Source organism: Prenolepis imparis, unplaced genomic scaffold (genome assembly GCF_030444845.1).
Source record: "Prenolepis imparis isolate NDT839.2.m4 unplaced genomic scaffold, iyPreImpa1.0 SCAF_183, whole genome shotgun sequence".
In the NCBI taxonomy this organism is placed as follows: domain Eukaryota; kingdom Metazoa; phylum Arthropoda; class Insecta; order Hymenoptera; family Formicidae; genus Prenolepis; species Prenolepis imparis.
Genome location: NW_028141341.1, coordinates 40,235 through 61,977, shown reverse-complemented (window position 1 = coordinate 61,977; position 21,743 = coordinate 40,235).

Sequence of the window (21,743 nt, the reverse complement as noted above, 5' to 3'; positions counted from 1 at the left end):
TCACCTTTTATATAATCGTAAAGATGCTTAAAATTCTCTTTGGTAAGACCAAATTTATCTTTAAGGCTCCTTGATCCTACCGCGGCCATATTGAAACCATAACATCAGAAGCGAGAAATGACATGCCGAGAATTTTTGCGTGCCATTTGTAAAGAAAAAGATATTGCAATAAAACATCGTAATAGAACACTTCAGCACACTTGTAAAATTGTCCGAAAACTATAAGCTTCTCCCTTGAAAGTATATAAATAGCCATAAAATGAGTGTCGAAATAAGCCTAGTCATGCGAGGTAAAATGCGATTTGACAGCTGTCGAAAGAAGTGGAAAATGTTCCTTCCACATAATATATTTCTTGTAAAGCTTAATTTTTGGACAATTTTATGGGTTTCACAAATACATTCCACGTCACAGTACTAACATAAAGTGAATAATAACGAAATGGCACGCAAAAAATTCTCAGCATGTCATTTCCTGCTGTCAAGACGTCACTTTTCATACCTTTTAGTATATTGATTTTCAGCATGAGGCCGCTGCACGAAAATTCTTATATTTCTGACATGTGAGTAATATGTGGATAATTTATGACTGACGTGAAACATCTGACATGTTGGTAATGTAGATGTTCTGCACATGTATTACTGTGCAATGTATTAAGGGGATCCTAAAGCGTCTGTCTTACCGACCAAAACGGTTATATTTTTCTATATCGAGAACTTTTTATTGGTTTAATAGAATAAAAAAAGCTTTTCCAGGATTAAAGTGAATATAATAATCTAGGGCGAAGTGATCCGAATTTAATGTAAAATGACAAAAAATTAGAAAATTCAAGTTTTTTTATTAGCTTCTCGTGACAGCTCACAACAATACTTACTTAATATAAAAGTTTTACAATTTGTATATTCGAAATAAGAGAACTTCGCCCTAAGGATTGCATGAAGGAATATCAGTGAACTTACAGAAATGAGTTTAGAAGTCTAATAAAAAAGATTTCGATATAGAAATATTTCATTTATATGTGTGTGTGCGAGATGAGGCTGAGGAATAAAACAGAGCAAAAAATTAGTTGCGTGATATCGCGATAGAGAGAGCTGTAATCGGTGTAGTTGACAAGGACAGACAATCATATTATCTTCGTCTCTTTCATGCAGAGTTATATACATGTATAGGGTAATATACATGTATACATCACACACACACTAATATTACTGCTGCGTGTCTTCTTTCTCTTTCTCACGCACGCACGCACACACGCACGCTCACACGCACGCTCGCACACACACACGCACTATCCACGCACGCACGCACGCACGCACAATCTCTCTCTCGAAAATCACTCGCTTATTTTGAACGAACATTTTGAGAGAGAGAGACAGACAGAAAGAGAGAGAGAGAGAGAGAGAGAGAGAGAGAGAAAGAAATTGAAAAAATATAATATGACTACAAAACTTGAGATCCTCTTATTATTGGAGATTCCTTTACAATATGTCAAGTGGAAGGTAAGTCTTATGTGGTGTGGCACACCATAAGAGAAACAATTTTCAAATGATTTCTTTTTATCTAATATAAATAACGATGCTTGGACGTTGTAATACTAAAGGAACTACTTTTATATACATATAGGAAGAAAGGGAAAAAATTATAATGTTAGCATGTATCAGAGAGAGATAGATTTATTTTTTAATCAATTTTATTATAAATGCATATTTTTATTATAAAATGCGATTTTTGCTTATTTATTTATGCTTCATCATTATACTTTTGGAATGTATAAATTTTAAGTAAATTTGACAAATGATTTTTTGCCTGCACATTTATTCGTGTGAAATCAAGAAAAAAGAAAAATAAATAAAAAATGAAAACTAAATAAAAATAACAAAAAAATTAGATATGTGCGTGAATGTGAATGAACGTCTAACTCTAAGCGCTTTAAATCTTGTACAAGGCACTCTTATAATAAGAATGTAAGAGGGTAATCGTCATCGCTATGATTGACTCGAAAAATAGCGTAAAAAATGTTGAATTACATGCGATTATATTTTTATATATTTCTTTTAACTTTTATATAGTTGTATATAAAAAGTAAAAGAAATATGTAGAAAATATAATCGCATGTAATTCAACATTTTTTACTCCTTTATTCGAGTCAATTATAGCGATGACGATTACCCTCTTACATTCTTATAAGAATGCCTTGTACAAGATTTGTACAAGATTTAGAAATAACGTAGAAATCCTGGCGGAGCGGGCACGTATCCTGGTGCTGCCGCCGGAGCGGGCATGTATCCTGGTGCTGCCGGCGGAGCAGGCACGTATCCTGGTGCTGTCGGCGGTGCGGGCACGTATCCTGGTGCTGCCGGCGGTGCGGGCACGTATCCTGGTGCTACCGGCGGTGCGGGCACGTATCCTGGTGCTACCAGCGGTGCGGGCACGTATCCTGGTGCTGCCGGCGGTGCGGGCACGTATCCTGGTGCTACCGGCGGTGCGGGCACGTATCCTGGTGCTACCAGCGGTGCGGGCGCATATCCTGGTGCTACCAGCGGTGCGGGTATATACGCTGCTGCTGAAGGTGCGTGTACGTATCCCGGTGCAGCGGGCGAAATATGCGTACGGCGCCGCTCGACGTATCTCCGCTGCCGCGCTCGTTCCTTATTCACTGCCTTGCGTACAGCATTATTAATCCGCTGCAAGAAAAGAGTAATATTTTAATATTTATATATATTTTGGTCTATTTGTGTACGTTTCGGTCCTGGTATTTTATTGTAACAAACACACGCACGCAATTGACACAATGTATCAGAATGTACATATATTTTATATATATATATATATATATATACACTGATACGTTATGTCAATTGCGTGCGTATTTGTTACAATAAAATACCAGGACCGAAACGTACACAAATGAGAAAACAGAAGCAATTTTTCCAATAATGTATATTTTGTTTTTATACAAATATATAAAAAAAATTAAGGCTCTGACAAAGATAATGTAAAAGACATATCAAGTATTCAGATCATGTACATTTCTGTCCTGGTACTTGTTGACGTTGATCCGATATCAGGATCAAAACGTATAAATGATCTGAATACTTGATCTATCCTTTACATTATCTTTGTCTGAGCCTTTATTTTATATATTTGTATTGAAAGAAGAAATATGTATTATGGGAAAAATAAAATAATTAATTGAGTAAACTAACCTTCTTTACATTTTGCGCTGACGTGTCCGCTGGTAGCGGCGCCGTCGCCATCCTCGTGTCCGCTGGTAACGGCGCCGTCGCCATCCTCCTGTCCGCTGGTAGCGGCGCCGTCGCCATCCTCGTGTCCGCTGGTAGCGGCGCCGTCGCCATCCTCGTGGCCGCTGGTAACGGCGCCGTCGCCATCCTCGTGTCCGCTGGTAGCGGCGCCGTCGACATCCTCGTGTCCGCTGGTAACGGCGCCGTCGCCATCCTCCTGTCCGCTGGTAGCGGCGCCGTCGCCATCCTCGTGTCCGCTGGTAGCGGCGCCGTCACCATCCTCGTGTCCGCTGGTAACGGCGCCGTCGCCATCCTCGTGTCCGCTGGTAGCGGCGCCGTCGCCATCCTCGTGAGTAGGTATACTAGGCGGGTTCTAACTAAGGGGCAATGAGGGGGGGTGAGGGGCGAGGGGAACCCAGGGCGCGGGGGAATGACGTCACGCGGGGAGGGGGAATGACGTCACGCGGGAGGCGTCCGCGATGTACCGCGATGTAACGCGAGGGGTCCGCGGGGAGGGGGAAGCGTCCGCGATTTTGGTACCGGGTCCGCGAGGGGTCCGCGGGGAGGGGGAAGCGTCCGCGATTTTGGAGCCAGGTCTGCGAGGGGTCCGCGGGGAGGGGGGAGCGTCCGCGATTTTGGAACGGGTCCGCGAGGGGTCCGCGGGGAGGGGGAGCGTCGGCGATTTTAGGGTCCGCGAGGGGTCCGCGGGGAGAGAGGAACCGCGAAAGACTGCGTGAAGCTTTATGGGTGAGGGGTCCGCGGGGAGAGAAGAACGCGAAGGAGAGCGCGAGGCACACGTGAGAGAGATGACGCAAGCGAGACGTATATGCAAGAGCGAGAGAGATAGTGCGAGATGGCTAGGTAGCGAGATGACGCGAAGGAGAGCGCGAGGCGCACGCGAGAGAGATGACGCAAGAGCGAGAGAGATAGCGCGAGATGACGAGGCGATGGAGTGCGCGAGAGCTGATGCAGCGAACGAGAACGCAAAGAGAGAGGCGTTCGTAAGAGAGACTTTTTTATAATAATATTTATAGTAATTTTTAATTAATATTTTTAATAGGAGGAAGGGGAGAGGACTTATTCTAAAATAAATACATTTTTTTTTTAATATGTAAAATAATGTTTATTTATAAAATGAGTATGTGTGTGTGTGTATTTACAAAATGTGTGTGTGTGAATTTAAAATTTAAAATATAATAATAATATAATATGAATATAATATAAAAATATAATAATATAATATGAATATATAAGAAAAAATACAAATAATAAGATAAACAATATAAAATGTAAAATATAAAATGTAAAGTATATTGATGGCTGCGTCATGATGATTGAACCACATGGGTCGATATGATATTCCGTGACGATCGACCCATGTATCACCACTTGTGGTACGAGGCGGAGGCTGCGAGGTGGTGGCTGCGAGGTGGCGGTGGGGCGGTGGCTGCGAGGCGGCAGGGCGGAACTCCTACATGACAGAAATTTTTATTAAATATATTATTATTTATTTTATTAATCAATTTATTATTTTAATAATTTATAATTGAAAAGAAATACTTACTAGGCCCATAATGGCTCCAGAACATGTTCGGGAGGATAAGGTTCCTCCCCGAACAACTGGCGAAGGCAGCACACATCATCTCATTCGCCGTCAGGGACCTCTTCCTCTATGTCGCCCCACAGCAGGTCATTATAATATCGGTCATACTCCCGACCTATCCGCACCCACCTAATATGCACCTCACGCTCCGACTCATACCATAAGTCATGATACATGGGTCGATCGTCACGAAATATCATATCGACCCACCTGGGTCGATCGTCATGGCGCACTCTCTCTTTAATAAATTCCATTTTAAACTGTTTAAGATACTAACGCGTCAAACGCTAAAAACTTTATGACGAACATCGCGGAGACAGACCCGCTGACGTTAAAAAGAGTAGGGGATGTATGACATAAGAATTAGCTCGAACGCTTACTCAGTACATGAGATAAGAAAACAGATGGTCCGAGACAAAGATTCCATGATGAGAATAAGCATATGAATAATATTTAAAATTGAAACCACCTTCAAACCACTTTCGAACGTCAATAGAACCACATTCGAACCACAATCGAACCTCGATCGAACCACGTTCAAACATCGATCAACCACCTTCAAAACACTTTCGAACCACTTTCATACCTCGATCAACCACCTTCGAACCACTTTCGAACCTCGATCGAACATCAATCAACCACCTTCGAACCACCTTCGAACCTCGATCAAACATCAATCAACCTCGATCGAACATCAATCGAACCACGTACATACATCGATCAACCATCTTCGAATCACTTTCAAACCATGTTCGTACCTCGATCGAACATCAATCAACCACATTCAAACCTCAATCGACTACATTTAAAAAATTATAACATAAGAATGCTGTCACATGCTGAAATTAATACGAACACGTGTGGACATATAATACTTGTATGCGTATGAGGAAAATTAGCGAACAAAGATAATATTATTTCAATATTATTTCAATATTAATTTATTCAAAAAAAGGGTGTGGCGAATCATTGCGATGATTTGACCACGAATTAAATATTTTAAATACATTTTCTAAAGCACAATTTTTTACATGTTTATCGCAACATAGGCTATAGGTAGTATCTTGTTTAATGCAGGAATATCTTCATAGTTTGCATCCAAGGTCTCAATAATGAAACCGTTTCTCGCATCGTCCATTATATCGGTCAACCATTCTCGCTTTTCATGGCCTTTTACGTACACATGAGAGGATGTCTCTTCTTCTTCTTGTATCATACCAGCGATAACTGTTGTAATCAAACGCTGAGCCATGCAGTATGGAACGTTTCCATCTTCCCATTGCAATCCATGATGATTTCGAGTCAACCATGAGGCTTGACGTCTCTCCGATTTTATGAGCACACCCCATGGTACGGGGCATGCGAAAAAATAATGTGAAACAATGAATCCTCTTCTCAGAATCGCCGCTTCCTTCACGATAAATCGTTTATTGAGAATAAATCCTTGCAGATCCACAAACGTCGGTACAACCATTTTGTTGCAAGAATGTTGGACGACTGATGTCGATTGTTAAAAATCTCAATCATTTATATTACATCGGAGGAGGGGATAATTGCTGATTATGTAATTTTACGAACTACGTTGGACAACGGACAATATTCGACAACACGATCATGCAAGATGAGACAATAGGCTGTAGTATTTGCCGGTACATCTTCCTTACATTCAAACTCTATTCTCACGTCCACGGTAGAATTTTTGACAGAATCATTTTGTCGCGAACAATCAATAACTGCGAGAGGACCGCAATGTAGAAATTTCGCGATAGTTAGTACATTCTCAATATCACACCCGTAATAAGATTTGCGAAAACGAGAGTACATATCAAACAAGAGGGCGAATCTATTTTTTTCAAAATCTAAATTTAAATCATCGTAGGGATAAGATTCCGAGTTTAGATAGAGCTTTACGTTGGCTAATTTACAATGATCGAATACAGTAACATCTTTTGTCATAATATTTTTTCTACCAGTCTGCAGTGCAAAGATCACATATCGCGGCTTTTCCAGCTGAGAAGCAGTTTTCACAGTCCATGAATGCTTGGTTGTACTATGTAGCAGAGGAAATTCATATAGATCTCAAGCGCGAAAACTCATGTTTAAGAATTGCCCGCTTTCCAATGCTCGTAGCAAGGACAGTTTATTGACCTCATTCAATAGTACATGAGGCATATGCCATTGTATCTTGAGTAATTCAATAGCAGCTTCAGCAGGTCCATACAGACAATTGTTGTCGTTGCGCGAACGTATCAAAATTAATTCGTGGTGAGCATTAATCACAACACGCTTGTAAACTTCGCAAAATCCCAATAGCATGTTGAGCGGCACGCAAAAGTAGAACATACAAATTTCGTTACATGACCCATTATGTGTCATATCCCATCCAGCATTCTTCAAGATTTTACTTCTCTCGGTTGTTAAAGAAACATAATTTTTCATCGTTGGTTATTCCAACGTTTCTGTTGCGATCAATCTCCACACCATTGAGTTCATATCGAATTTCATCAAACATGAACGCAACACAATTATTTGTTAATATCATCGTTTCATTTGCATCTATTTTAGATGTCATCAACTTTCCCTCGACATACAAAAAGCTTTCGCACGGTAACGTGTACAAATCCTGGTGGTGTATAGGTATCCGTATCTCGTCGCTATGTCCAAGCGATGTGTTAGCATATGGATTGTATGTATGTGTCTCAACCTTGACGATACGATCATCAAAGACTGGTTCACCACCAATATTCAAAATATCAATCATCTTTTCGTACGATGAATCCCAATGATTTTAAAAATTCGCGATTCAATGCGCTGAGTTTCTTTTTAGTGTAACGAGATCTCTGATTATTGTCGCTCACTGCCGCAGCTGCTCTCGCAAAAGTATTGTCCCTCGTAATGTCCCTCGTAAAATTATTATCTCTCACGTGCTCCGTATCATTTAGCACGAGCATCACACGCTAATTTTGTCGACGCCGTACGTGCAATCTTACAGTAACTTCCTCTCCTCGAAAATCCAACAATCGTCCTTCTTGATCAACAATGCGTATCGTTAGATCAGTAATGCTCCGTACGACGATCGGGAGATAAATGATCTGTGCAGGCGTTTCCGATATCTTATATCCTGGCGGCACGCTCGGTAAAAATTCATGTATCGTGTGTACGCGCTTGTCATTACTGTACGCACCAGTGGTGACGCTACATTCTATACGGATAATATTCACGCTAATAATATTTATAGGTAAATCCGAATCATGCCATTTGTGAGGTTGCAATATACGATTCGACGAGAATCCCAACAACGATCCTATATTGTATGATTTATTAAAGTTTATTCTATAGATGCATTTGATTTCGCTCTTTAGAGTATTATGATTGGCGCGAAGCGCTATTGCATCTTCATTCTGCGCTTTATTGGAAGGATATTGTGAAATTGCACGTCTCAGATACTCATCTATAGCTTGTATTTCGTATAATCCTTCGGGTATTGTAATTTCCTTGTCATCGTTATCAAAGTAAAATTTATTATTCTTAGAATTTACATTCGGAATCGTATGATAAGTTTCAAAATCTGTTAAACCGAGCTCATAATCACAATTCGATAAATCTATAGCTGGAAAGTAGCTTACAGCGAGAACGCTACTTTTGCCAGTCAACGTTAGTGTTAGCGACATGTTGTCAAACTGAATCGTGATGATGGATTGACAGGCTTTATATTAACCGTTTGAAGAAATCGTAAACACAATTGTCCACAATTATTCTGATTATAATTTTGATAGGATGTGTGACTGTATTCTATTTTCGTAACATTTAAATATTGCACCAATTCTTTGGGTGGTCGTAGATTACCAAAACTATCGAAATATATTGATCGATTTCCCCTCTTTACATATCCAATGAGTACCGGGACCATCAACGTCGTCCAAATTGACGCTCTCATTTTGTCGCACACCGTTTATCGGTAAATTATTGCGCATGAAAACACCTCTAAAGAATGGTATATGCATACGTCTTGCCAGTTGTTCTAATTGTACATTAGTTGTTACACCCACAGGCATTTTTAGCGTTTTTTTTTTTGACGTTTTTTTTTTCTTAGTTGAGAATCCCTGTCCACGCTTGTATGGAGCGAGATAAACTCCACGACCTTCCATAGCGCGATTATGACGTTGCATTTCTTCAAGCTGACGTTGCGCAGCCTTGCTATCATTCACAGCCTTTGCGACTCCCGCTGCTCCACCGGCCAACGAACCGAGAACTCCCAACAATGGTAAAATTGGCAAGATACCACCACGTTTCGCCACAGGCAGTATTCGTTTCTTCTTCTTTTTCAAAGATTTTTGCACATTCATCCCCATACCGAATTTTGTCTTTGCTTTCATAGCTGCCCAAACAGTCGTAGCGGCTGCTCTTTCACCAAGAGTTGAATCTCTCGCAGTAATACGTTTTCGCGCTTTCGCAGCGAGTATATTATCAGCAACGTGTCGTTCTCTGAGGGCGTTGCTTTGAGAATATGCAATGTCGTGCTCGCGACACGCGGCATCCAATGGATTAATACCTCGATCACCTCTAGCCAATCGCTTTTCCAAATGAGTCCCCGGACCGCAAAACTGATAGCCGGGAATATGTAATTCGATCGGAAGCGCGTTTATCGCGCGATTAAAGAGACCACTATCTATTTTCGTTGACATTCGCTGCAATCCTTTATCATCGGCGCTGGACCGTCGATGTACGTTTGCTGCCACGGTCGATTGTAATGTTTGAAACATCGACGACAGGTCTGAATCTCTGGATCCGCCTTTATGTGTTCCGGAAGCTTGTCCCACACGTAGTGGATGTGATTTTCATATCGCAATAAAAATGCTTTTGGTACAAATTGCAGCTGTTCGGCGCTTAAACCGTGAATATCGGAAGCACTTGTTAGCAGAACAAACATTTTTTCGATACTGAGTGATTCATGGTTCCGCGCAGCTATAAATAGGCTCTCCATGACTCATTCATTCATTCGAGAGAAAACATGCGGTTCGTTCAGCAATCGACGATAATCAAAGTTACAAATTTCGACGATAAAACACGGTTGATGTCGGATAAAGAAATACGCAGACATGGAAACATACTGCCGAATACTATACGCGGAATCATTTGCGGTCCTTCGAATTGTGGTAAAACTAACGCGTTGATTAGTTTGATAGAAAGCCCGCACGGCGTTTGCTTCGAGAACGTGTACGTATACTCGAAATCGCTTCAACAACCGAAATATCGATATTTGGAAAATTTGCTATCACCGATAAAAGAAATTGGTTATTTTACATTCTCTAATAATAACGATGTCATTCCACTGAGTGAGGCGCTTCCGAATTCCATTTTTATCTTTGATGATGTGGCATGTGACAAGCAAGAAACGATAAGAGAGTACTTTGCAATGGGGCGACACTCGAGCGTCGACTGTTTCTATCTTTGTCAAACGTATGCCAAGATACCCAAGCATCTTGTACGTGACAATGCAAACTTATTAATTTTATTTAAACAAGATGGGACAAACTTGAAACATGTGTACAACGATCACGTAAATACAGATATGTCTTACAATAATTTTCGTGCATTTCGTCAGAAATGTTGGCAACATAAATATGGATTCGCAGCGATTGACAAGGACAGTCCGCTGACTAATGGACGATACAGAAAAGGATTTAATGAATTTGCAATACCGCAAAGCACTTAGTCGCTTTCGATCCATTGATCGAGCAACGTCTAAATTGCAACATGATGAATAACGATCGTGAAAAGATTGTGATAGAGATTGCGAAAACGAGCGATTCAATCCGTAAAAAATATCGTTTCTTGAAAACTGGTAAAATGGAGGAGGACGATGCATTGGAGAGGCATTTTAAACCAATCTCTGAACCTCTGAAACAGCTTGTTGAAAATACAGTCGGTGTTGAGTCTGGTGAGAAGATTGAACCATTGAGTATGCTCGGAGAGAAAAAAGAGTTTAAAACAAAGCGATCAAATATATCATTGAACGGTATAACTTCTACTCCAAAGCGAATCAAAAGCAGGCGAATGCAACAATTATTGGATGCAACTACTTCTACTCCGATACAAGATGTACAGCCAAGGCAATTATTGCGTGATAAGACATCTATCGAGGAAATTTTCGAGACTTCACCTGAATCGCTTGTGACATCAATTCAACATTCATTACAAACATCCGATGGTCAAAATTCATTGCGAAATCACCTGGGTCCACTTGCTCAAAAATATGTGACAGCTATATTGAGTCAAGATAAAAATTCCAAGATGGATTACGTATACGGTGTTAAATTTATCGACAAAGGAATGACGCTCGGTAATAAAAATTTCGATGTGGATAAAAATGATAACATAATTATCGATGGATCAAAATACGTTGGAACAGCAGGTCTTTACGAGTTGGTTTTCAAGAGAATTCCCGACGATGAAATATATACTGCGAATGACTTGCAAAACTACAAAAGTATATTAATAAGAACAAATACGCACAGACGAAATGGTAATGTGAATCAGCCTGTATTAGGTAACAAGGGATACAAATATAAATATATAATCGCACTATTATTCTCTGATAAAAAATCTGGAAAAGGTATACCGCGTGCTATGATCTTAAACAATAATAAGATTGATTACGTGCATTGGAATGATCCCAACGAGTTGGTAGATCGTCTGCGATTGCTCGAAGCTTCACGTCAAGCCGGCAACAACGCCCACAGCAATGAAATATTATCGATTATAGAGGAACTTTACGAAGCTGGTATTATTATAAAATAAGTTATACATCCACGATACGAGTCAGTCTGTCAATATTAGTGGTATCGAAATGTCGATTAATAAATTTGGATTATCACTTGGAACGTCGAATAATAATTCATATTATCAATGGGATGGATTACTAAGAAATTACGTGCGCGATAATACTCTGTGTCTAACAGCCTCCGGCTATGACGCAAGGTCGCGCAAGATACGACGTGTAGCGCAACCGGAAGATGATAATGATGCAGCCAACAAACGATATGTCGAAGCGAGTGTCAAGCTTTTGAGAGATCAACAGAAAGAAATTGAGAAAAAAATAGTCAGGCTTGAAAGGAATATGCAGGCGCTATTATTAACGCTGGATAAAATGGCTGTAACGCAGACTACATCAAAAGATACATAAAGAACTGTACGTGAAAATTATATCACATTATTACAAATATGCCTCGATCAAACACCTCTGAAAAGCGGCTACTCGTGGAGGAATTGCACGCTCCAGCGAGAAGAAATTTTCCGCGTAGACGTGTCATAGTCAGTGAACTATAACCATACTGGAAGGACAACTCCTTTGTTCTCGAGCGGTCAGAGAGAGATAGTTGAATGGCGACCGTCTGTTCTTGTCTAACTAACTGCACGTACCACGTGACTCGCTATACTATTCACTCTAAAAACATTTATGCTGTGACGTGACGCCTCGGGAGCGTCGTCACAAGGGCTACGGCTCGACCGAGGGGGGGGGCAAGGAAAACGCTTCGGGAGTCGTCTCTCACACCTGAGAGGAGGCGACCTCGAAACCGATTTTATTTCTTTCCGCGATACCTACCGATATTCTTAGACCAGCTTTTAAGGGGTCTCGAGACGACTGCCTGAGTGGGAGGTGACCTTAAAGAATTGTGAAACAGGATTCAAGAAATCCAGAGAAGATACCGCCCTGGAAGGATACCGATGAAGACGCCTCCAACTCCCAGGTCACGTATCGAGTTCCCGTCATTACCGCCGCCTTAAAGTCCGATCTCTAATACACATTTTTTATAGATACGGCCGAGGATAATACACAGGATACCGACGAGCCCCCCTCATGCTGCAGAATGCAGGGTGGAGGGCCCCGCATACGGCTAAACGCCACATCAGGAGGAACTGGAGTAAGGCCTGGCCAGCCTGCCAGTTCCGACACCTGAAACAGTCATATCCGTCGTACACCACTATACAACCACAAGGATACCGAACGGTGACGACATATAGTACCCCCGGAATCCACGGCGATGACGCGTGGAAAGACGGGCAATCGATGGGTGGATCCACACCCCCTCGGCGGTTGAATATCGACAGGATGCGCGGGAAATCGGCGCGGGACTCGAAGGACCGGGAGACTCTCTCGAAGAGAGACACTGTTCGGCGAGCGATACTACGGTGAGGACGAACACCGAAGCCTTCGGACCAGCTGACGACTGCGCCGCAAATATTGTAAGCCGCCGCTCAGGTAGAAACTAGAAATAAGTTCCGGTGCAGGCTGGCGTCGAGTTTACGTTCATACCGGGAATACCGTTGCATCTCATTAACGAGATATTTTCCATTACCGATTTCGTTTGGGAGCATTATCGTTCCGTAATTATCGATACCGGAAGGCCAGCTTACACCGGGTACCGCGAGGGTGTCCCCCTCAGGGAAGTTGCCACCGACAGTCGTAGTTACTAAAATTTGTACTACCGTCTCGTACCGTACTGTATCGTGCCGTATATTAAAATTAACTAGCGTGAGAGTTATCTCTAATTATTCAGATTAAAATCACGGGACTTAAGGAGGGAATTTGCGTGAGTCGTTCTCTGCGAGTTAGCGTTACCGAATCAATAGCAACTCTGCGAGAGTCGTACCGTTCACGAAATTACCGTCTAGGATTCCGATAGAGTCGAGGTACCGATTTTGTTTATATCGGATTTACGCGACCTTCGTGCCGGGAGCGAAGGACTCTCGAGACGCAAGTAGCAATATCAACGTTCTCGCCGATCAAGTTTCCGTTTCTTTTCCGATTATTTAAGGTGGTTAGGACGTAAGATTATCGTGGCATATTCGAAACAGTCCGCTCTGAGATCGTTCGCGAGAAGTAAGAATTCCGTGTATTTATTCGCCACAGTTTGTATAGCATAGCGATTACGTACCGGGTGTCGTTTCCCGACCGAATCACCTATCGTAGTACCGTTTAATTATTTAAGTGTCTGTAAAACCTCGTTGTCCTGTATATTTAAGTATACTTGTGTGTAAATTATCATTGTTCTATACTCTTCATGTAATATTCATTTGTACTAGATTTAAATATACATTGTTAATTATTGTAAAACATCTGTCTTAATTCCCCTAACGTTCTCTCTCACCGTTCTCTCCGGTATAGCTATTTCCCCCGGAACCGCGCCCCTCTGCCATATACGGAGCTGCCGGACTCGTATCCCGTATCGCTATTTTGATATCGATACCGCGGTGCGAGGAATCGCGCCTGGCGCCCAATAACTAATATCGATCCCGTTATTTTGGATACTGAGATACCGCCGGATTACCGTTTACCGACTTTTCCGATTTGCTACCGATTTATTCACCATTGCACGCTGTCCCCTCGGAATCGGCGTTTCCGAGATTGGCAACGGCGTCGCAAATTTTGGCGCCCAACGTGGGGCCCACGCCGTTAAAAGTTCCGAAAAGAAAATTTTTTATTTAATTCCAAAGAAAAAAAAATCCGGGAGAGCGAGAGAGAGAATATTGCCTGATAGTGAGTGCCGATATTTACGTATTGTGTCTATATTTGTTTTCTCTTTTGTGTCGTATACTAATCTTCTATTTGCAGTGAATTTTCGTATAGGTGTTCCGTACATTTGGTAAAAATTTTGAATTTGGATCCCGTATTCGTGAGTAAAGTGTCTGTCCAATCACGAGAAATTTGTTGTAGGAAATTTATAATCGTGGAACGCTGGAATTTGTGTGCCACCGCGTATATATTGTCTACCGCTCGCCGTGTTGACAAGTACCGGGTCGCTCAGCGGTCGAGAATTTTTCTACTCGCCCGAGACGACCTAGGCGACCTAGACCCGCGAGCCGACATATGATACCGCCCGAACCTATGGCTAGGGGAAAATCTGGGGAATTCAAAGAATGACCCGACTTTACCTTTGAAGGTTCTAGGACCCGTGAGATCGTAATACCGTTAGTACGAGAGGTACATTTCCGTCAAAATCAGCGTTTCGATAATCCTGCTCGAAATATTAATACATTTTTTTTCTCTTTTCTTTTGTATATCGTCCCGTTATTTACCGTTTTTATTAATTCTCTCGCTCATCGAGGCTTAATCTTCTATAGTGTTTACAGCTTATATTTTATTAGATACACCGATTATATTCAAGGTTCTTTTTTTTCTCTCTCTCTACTTGCCTTCCCCAAATACGAAACCGTTATTATCGTTATTGTATATCGACCTTGTACATGGAGGCTTGTCTCGATTTTTGATATTTTCGCTACTCTAATCTCGATACCGTCTTCGACGAAGAAAGAATTTTTTTTCCTTGCAGATCAAGGTTAAGTTCAACGAACATTTTGGAGTAACAAAGCCGAGTATTATTGTTTCCGTATTGTTTAAAGTTTCAATTTCGATTTCGAGTGTTGTTCGTGTTTATATTTTTGGGGATTCGCGTATTCGTGTTATTATTATATTTTTCTTTCCTCTGGTCTTTCAACACTGTTTTTCTGATTTATTTGGCTACCGATATAAAAACCGTTTGTGCCCTTCGCCCTATTGTTTCTACCGCAACCATATTTATATAAGAACTTATTTGGGAAATTATTTCAAACGATATTATTTTGTTTTTTTTGTCCTTGACTTATTCCGATTTCTCGACAGTTTTTTTTGTTTATTTAGAGGTTGTTATAACGGTCGTCGGCGTTCTTAGCCATACCGTTCCTACCGACGAACGAAATTATTCAAGGATTTATTTGAAAGTATCAGCCCCTGCCATCGAAACTTTGAATTTTCTTGAGCTACCGTGTTCCGAAGTACGACTTGATTTCTTTTCTCTCCCCACATGCGGAAAGATAGCAATCCACACCAGTGGATACATCAGTTAACAGTAGACGAGGCGAAACAGCATTTAAAGGATAGGGGATTAGGCACGGAAGGCATTTTACCGGTTTTACGGGCGCGACTCTACCGATACGAGGAAGACCTCCACGGGAGGGGGAACGAAACCGCAGAGACCATGTCAACGGATAAGGGCGGACCGTCGAGTGACCCGACCCTTTTAGGGGAGGAAGCCTCGGCGGACCCTAAAACCCCTTTATTCTTCTCATATGGGGAACTGAAAATAGGTGACCCCGCGGGGGGAAAAGGCGGTAACCCAGGCTCAACGGGAGTGGGTCCACTTCCGCGACAGCCCGATCCTCGACCGTCGCGAGCTTCCACCGCGGAAGCCTATAATTTAATGAGAAAATGGAACTTGCACTTTTCGGGGAAACGGGGCAGCGACGCGGAAGCTTTCTTGCTGAGAATCAAGGAAGCCCGAGCGATAGTACCGATATCAGATGCCGATCTGTTCAAGTGTTTACCGTTATTCCTATCGGATATGGCCTTGTACTGGGTCCGGTTGGAAAGCGAAAACTGGCGGAACTGGAGTGACTTTGAGGCGGCATGGAGGGGACGATTCGGGGACCCCGACTACCAGTACGCACTCCGCGACGAAATTTTTAGACGAACGCAGGGGGAACACGAATCGGCAGCCGATTACCTAACATGCCTTCGCGCGTTGCTCAATCGCATGATACCCCGCTGGCCGATGGCGGAACAGTTAAATTTCGCGCATCGGAATATGCTACCGCGATTGCAGATAAGCATCCGACGTCAAGAGTTCGCCGACTTTGCTACCTTAGAGTATCTAGCCACGCGAGTAGAAAGAAGCTTTCTTGCCGAAAAAAATTACCGACCCCCGCTACCGCCGGAACAATCCATCTTCCCGGATTTGGCGTACCATGCGCCGAAAGGCAAAGTAAAGAACCCCGCTACCGTTGCTACCGCTACCGCTACTAGGAAGGAAAAGAAAAAGCCCGCCAAAAACGCGAACGTGAATACCGAAAAGAACGAGACCGCGACAGTTACCGCTACGGCTACCGCTTCCGATACGACGTCCCGTGATACCGTGAATCCTACCGCGACTACCATGCACTCCATAAAATGTTGGAACTGCGATAAAACCGGACATCGCGCACGTGGGTGTACCGAAACGCGCAGAAAGTATTGTTACCGCTGCGGTAAGCGTGACTTTACAGTACAAACTTGTCCCATGTGTGCGGGAAACGCCAGCCGGAGCCAGTAGAAAGGGTCCTTACGACTCCGAGCCATGAAGACGAGGCCCGCACAACCGTGACACATACCGGGGAGGAGGATACGTTACTGCAGTCATATGTCACCTTAGAGTCAGATACCTTACCGTCTTTACGATACTTTTACATTAATATACGCGGATATCCTCTCGCGGCTCTCATGGACTCGGGGTCGAACCGAACGCTACTAGGCCGCGAAGGAATCAAGATTATCCGCGCGTTAGGTATCCCCACTCATAGAAACAGGGGCATGCAAATCCGTACCGCGAATGGTCAACTCGCGGATATTAACGAAGAAGCTCGAATACCGATAGAATTAAAAGACCGATGTCATGAAGTTACCGTAGCCTTATTACCGAACTTAGCCGTACCGTGCATCCTCGGAATTGATTTTCTAATGAAATTCGGCATAGGAGTAGATTTTGCTACGGGCGAATGGTACTTCGCAGAAACACCACATCTTCGCTACCGTCTCGCTACCGAAGAAACCCCACGCGGAACCTCGTGCTACGGGTTATCGGAATTAATCCCCGAACAGGAGAAGGTATTGGAAAATTTTTTACGAACGTTACCGGAGCCCTCAGAAAACCCAGGCGTTACCGCATTAACCGAACATAAAATAGACGTAGGTTCGAATCCGCCAATACGACAGCGCTGCTACCTAGTATCACCGAAAGTGCAAGAAGCCATACGAGCCGAAACGGATAAGATGCTCGCGGCGGGGATAATAGAACCATCATTTAGCGAATGGTCAAATCCGATCGTCATGGTAAAGAAGCCGAATGGCAAATACCGTTTCTGCTTAGATTTCCGGAAGGTTAATAGCGTATCGAAAAAAGACGCATATCCGCTACCGAATATGAATGGAATTCTCGATAAACTACGCTCAGCTCGTTACATCTCTACAATAGATTTGAGCCAGGCGTACTTTCAGATACCGTTAGCTAAAGACAGTCGAGAGATTACCGCATTCAGTGTCCCCGGGAAGGGATTATACCACTTTAAGCGAATGCCATACGGTCTTACCGGAGCACCGGCAACCTTCCAACGATTGTTAGACCGTCTAATAGGCCCGGAAATGGAGCCACACGCGTTCGCGTATTTAGACGACATCGTTATAGTCACGCCAACTTTCGAACATATGATATGGTTGGAAAAAGTACTGGATAAAATTGTTACCGCCGGCCTTACCGTAAATCCGGATAAATGCGAATTTTGTCGATCTCAAGTACGGTACTTGGGATTTATCGTGCAACAAGACGGGCTGACGGTAGATCCCGAAAAGACGCGACCGATTTTGGAATATCCCGCCCCACATAATATCAAACAATTACGTCGATTTTTAGGCATGTCCTCCTGGTACCGACGATTTATTCAGCAATTCGCAACCCTTAGCGAACCTCTAACACGGCTTTTGAAAAAGGGCAAGCGCTGGGAGTGGGGGGATGATCAGGTTCGCGCCTTTGAGCAGATAAGAGAGCAGTTGGTTACCTCACCGACACTAGCATGCCCGAATTTTGAGATACCGTTCGTGTTACAGACCGATGCCAGTTCCGTAGGGTTAGGCGCAGTATTAACTCAAACTATCGACAACGAAGAAAGAGTAATAGCGTTTGCGAGTCGTGCACTATCAGATCCCGAAAAGAGATATTCCGTTACCGAACAAGAATGTTTAGCTGTCGTTTGGGCTATACAGAAATTTAGGCCATATCTCGAAGGATACCGATTTACAGTGATTACCGACCATAGTAGCTTACGCTGGCTACATAACCTAAAAAATCCGACGGGCAGACTCGCGAGGTGGGCACTAGAATTATTGGAATATGATTACGAGATCATCCACCGTAAGGGTGCTTTGCACCACGTGCCGGACGCCCTTTCCCGAATGTTTGAGACAGATACCGAAGAAACGATAACGGCCGCGATAAATGCTATCCAGGTAACTGCCGCTATAGATACCGTAGATTTAGCAAGTACTACCGATGAATGGTACCGTAAAAGATATAAAGAGGTCCTATCAACCCCAGGGAAGTTCACGCAATGGAAAGTTATGGACGGGCGACTGTACTTTTTGAGACCCAAGCGCGTAATTTCCGAAATAGTGGAAGACCTGGACCGGTGGAAGTTAGTAATACCGAGAGAATACCGTAGAGAAGTATTAAGGGAATCGCACGACATGCCGCAAGCCGGTCATTTAGGTACCGAGAAAACCTACCAACGCGTTGCTGTTTCTTATTTCTGGCCGAATTTATTCCGCGATGTTACCGAGTATATACGAAAGTGCGACCTCTGTCAGCGAACCAAAGTCGAGCAGGCGAGTCCCGCAGGTCTCATGGGACGCCGCATTGCGGACGGACCCTGGACCGTTATAGCTGCCGACATTATAGACCCGTTACCGCGCAGCAAGGCTGGATTCCACTACATCTTGGTGGTACAAGATCTCTTTACAAAATGGGTGGAATGCAAAGCCTTAAGAGCTGCAACCGGCAATAAGATTAGCGAAGCTATGGAAGACTTAGTAATTTCCCGATGGGGCGCTCCTAGATTTATCTTGACGAACAATGGTACCGAATTTATCAATAAAGTGATGAAGACCTTTGCCGAGGAGCATAACCTCACTCACACTACCGTACCGCCATACCACCCTCAGGCCAATCCAGTGGAACGCGTAAATAGGATCCTAAAGACGATGATTATCTCGTTTATCGAGAAGGATCATCGCGAATGGGACGCGCATCTGTCCGAATTCCGTTTCGCTTATAATACCGCCTCCCACTCCTCATTAGGGGCATCTCCCGCCTTCTTGAATCTCGGACGAGAATTAGAGCCAGTAAACTCACTGAGTCGGCGTAGTCGAGAGGTTACCGAAGTGATGGCAGGGGATACCGTAGATTGGGCGGAACGCATGAAGGGGTTACAATCCTTGCGCGAGTGGGTTACCGAAAACTTAAATCAGGCGTATGAGAAACAAGCCTCTCATTATAATTTGCGTCGGCGCAATCGGACTTTTAAGGTAGGCGAATTGGTACTGAAACGTCAGCACATTTTGTCGTCAGCTGCACAAAACATAGCAGCAAAGCTCGCACACAAATTCCAGGGACCATATAAAATAGAGCGAGTGATCTCTCCGGTGGTCTATGAATTAGCTCAACTGGACGGATCACCCGCAGGTAAAATCCACATCAAGGACCTAAAACCCTATTATACCCCTGTTACCGAATAGATTAGTAGAATGCCACGTAACCTGATGGACCAGCGGGCGATCAGGAAGCTCTGGAGGAGCTTTTGGTCCCGACATCGCCCGGTCTGGGAATACATCGAGTTCCACGACGACGGTTTCTGGCTGGACCTGGAGGACGTGGCGGGGCAGGTTAGACGGGCTCGCTGGACCACCGAGGGTGCCGTGGTGCGGGAATACCCACGCACCCAGGATGCCCATGTCCAAGCGACCGCGGCGGGAGGTACGGAGAGGGCCACACAAACGGACCCTCCCGCACCCGTTCGGGAAACCCGACCAACCCCGAAACCCCGGGGACGAAGCCCCTCTCCGCGGATACAACCGCGGCCCCGTCCCTGCCAGATCCACCGGGAGCGGTCCCCCAGAAGTCCCGCGAGGCGAGGTCGGTACCCCGGGGGGTGCTGGAACTGTGGTTCCGACCGACACCCCTATACGGGATGCCCCCTCCCTCGCACTGGGGACTTTTGTTACGGGTGCGGACAGCGGGGAGTGACCCTCCGACGGTGTGACCGTTGCGGACCCACCTATCAACGGACGGAACCGTACACGGCCGGGAGAGGGTCGAGAGCACCCCAGCCACCGAGGACAGCGGAGCGAGAGGACTCCCCGTCCCGGAACGGATGGCCGTGGCAGAGGGACCTGGCGGCGGAATCCCACTAAAAGGGACCCGAGGGACCAATCATCCCCCTACCGCGATAGCCTTATGCTGCTGGTTTTTTTGTTGATTGTTTTTTTTTCTCGCTACGGGGTACCGCTAGGTTGGCGATTGAGTTTTTTTGTTTTTTTTTGTTTTGTTTTTTTGCTTCCGAATACCTAGTTTTTTTTTGTTGTTTTTTTTTATTTTGTTTTTTTTGTTGTTTATTATGACCTTTTTTTGTTTTTTTTATTGTTTTTTGTGTACCTCCGAGCGATAATAAAGCTGCAGGCTTATAACCCTATCGCCTATTTTCTTCACCTTCTCTCCTACTGGTACGAGTTCCTCCTGTCACCCACGGGACGGAACGTATCGGCTCGCAGAGCGCGATTGTAGCAAGAAGGTCACGGAACGGCCCGCGCCGATACCGAAAAGACCCCGCGAATCGCGACATTACTGTCGGAGCGATGAAACTGGAGAAATGGTGGACGGAGTGGGTCACGAGATCTTGAGGACCAGCGTCCAGGGATAATACCGGAGCGGCGGTAACCAGCGGGTCGAGACCCCAAAACCCCGCGGTCCTCCTCTAGGAAGGGGGAGTTGTGACGTGACGCCTCGGGAGCGTCGTCACAAGGGCTACGGCTCGACCGAGGGGGGGGCAAGGAAAACGCTTCGGGAGTCGTCTCTCACACCTGAGAGGACGCGACCTCGAAACCGATTTTATTTCTTTCCGCGATACCTACCGATATTCTTAGACCAGCTTTTAAGGGGTCTCGAGACGACTGCCTGAGTGGGAGGTGACCTTAAAGAATTGTGAAACAGGACTCAAGAAATCCAGAGAAGATACCGCCCTGGAAGGATACCGATGAAGACGCCTCCAACTCCCAGGTCAC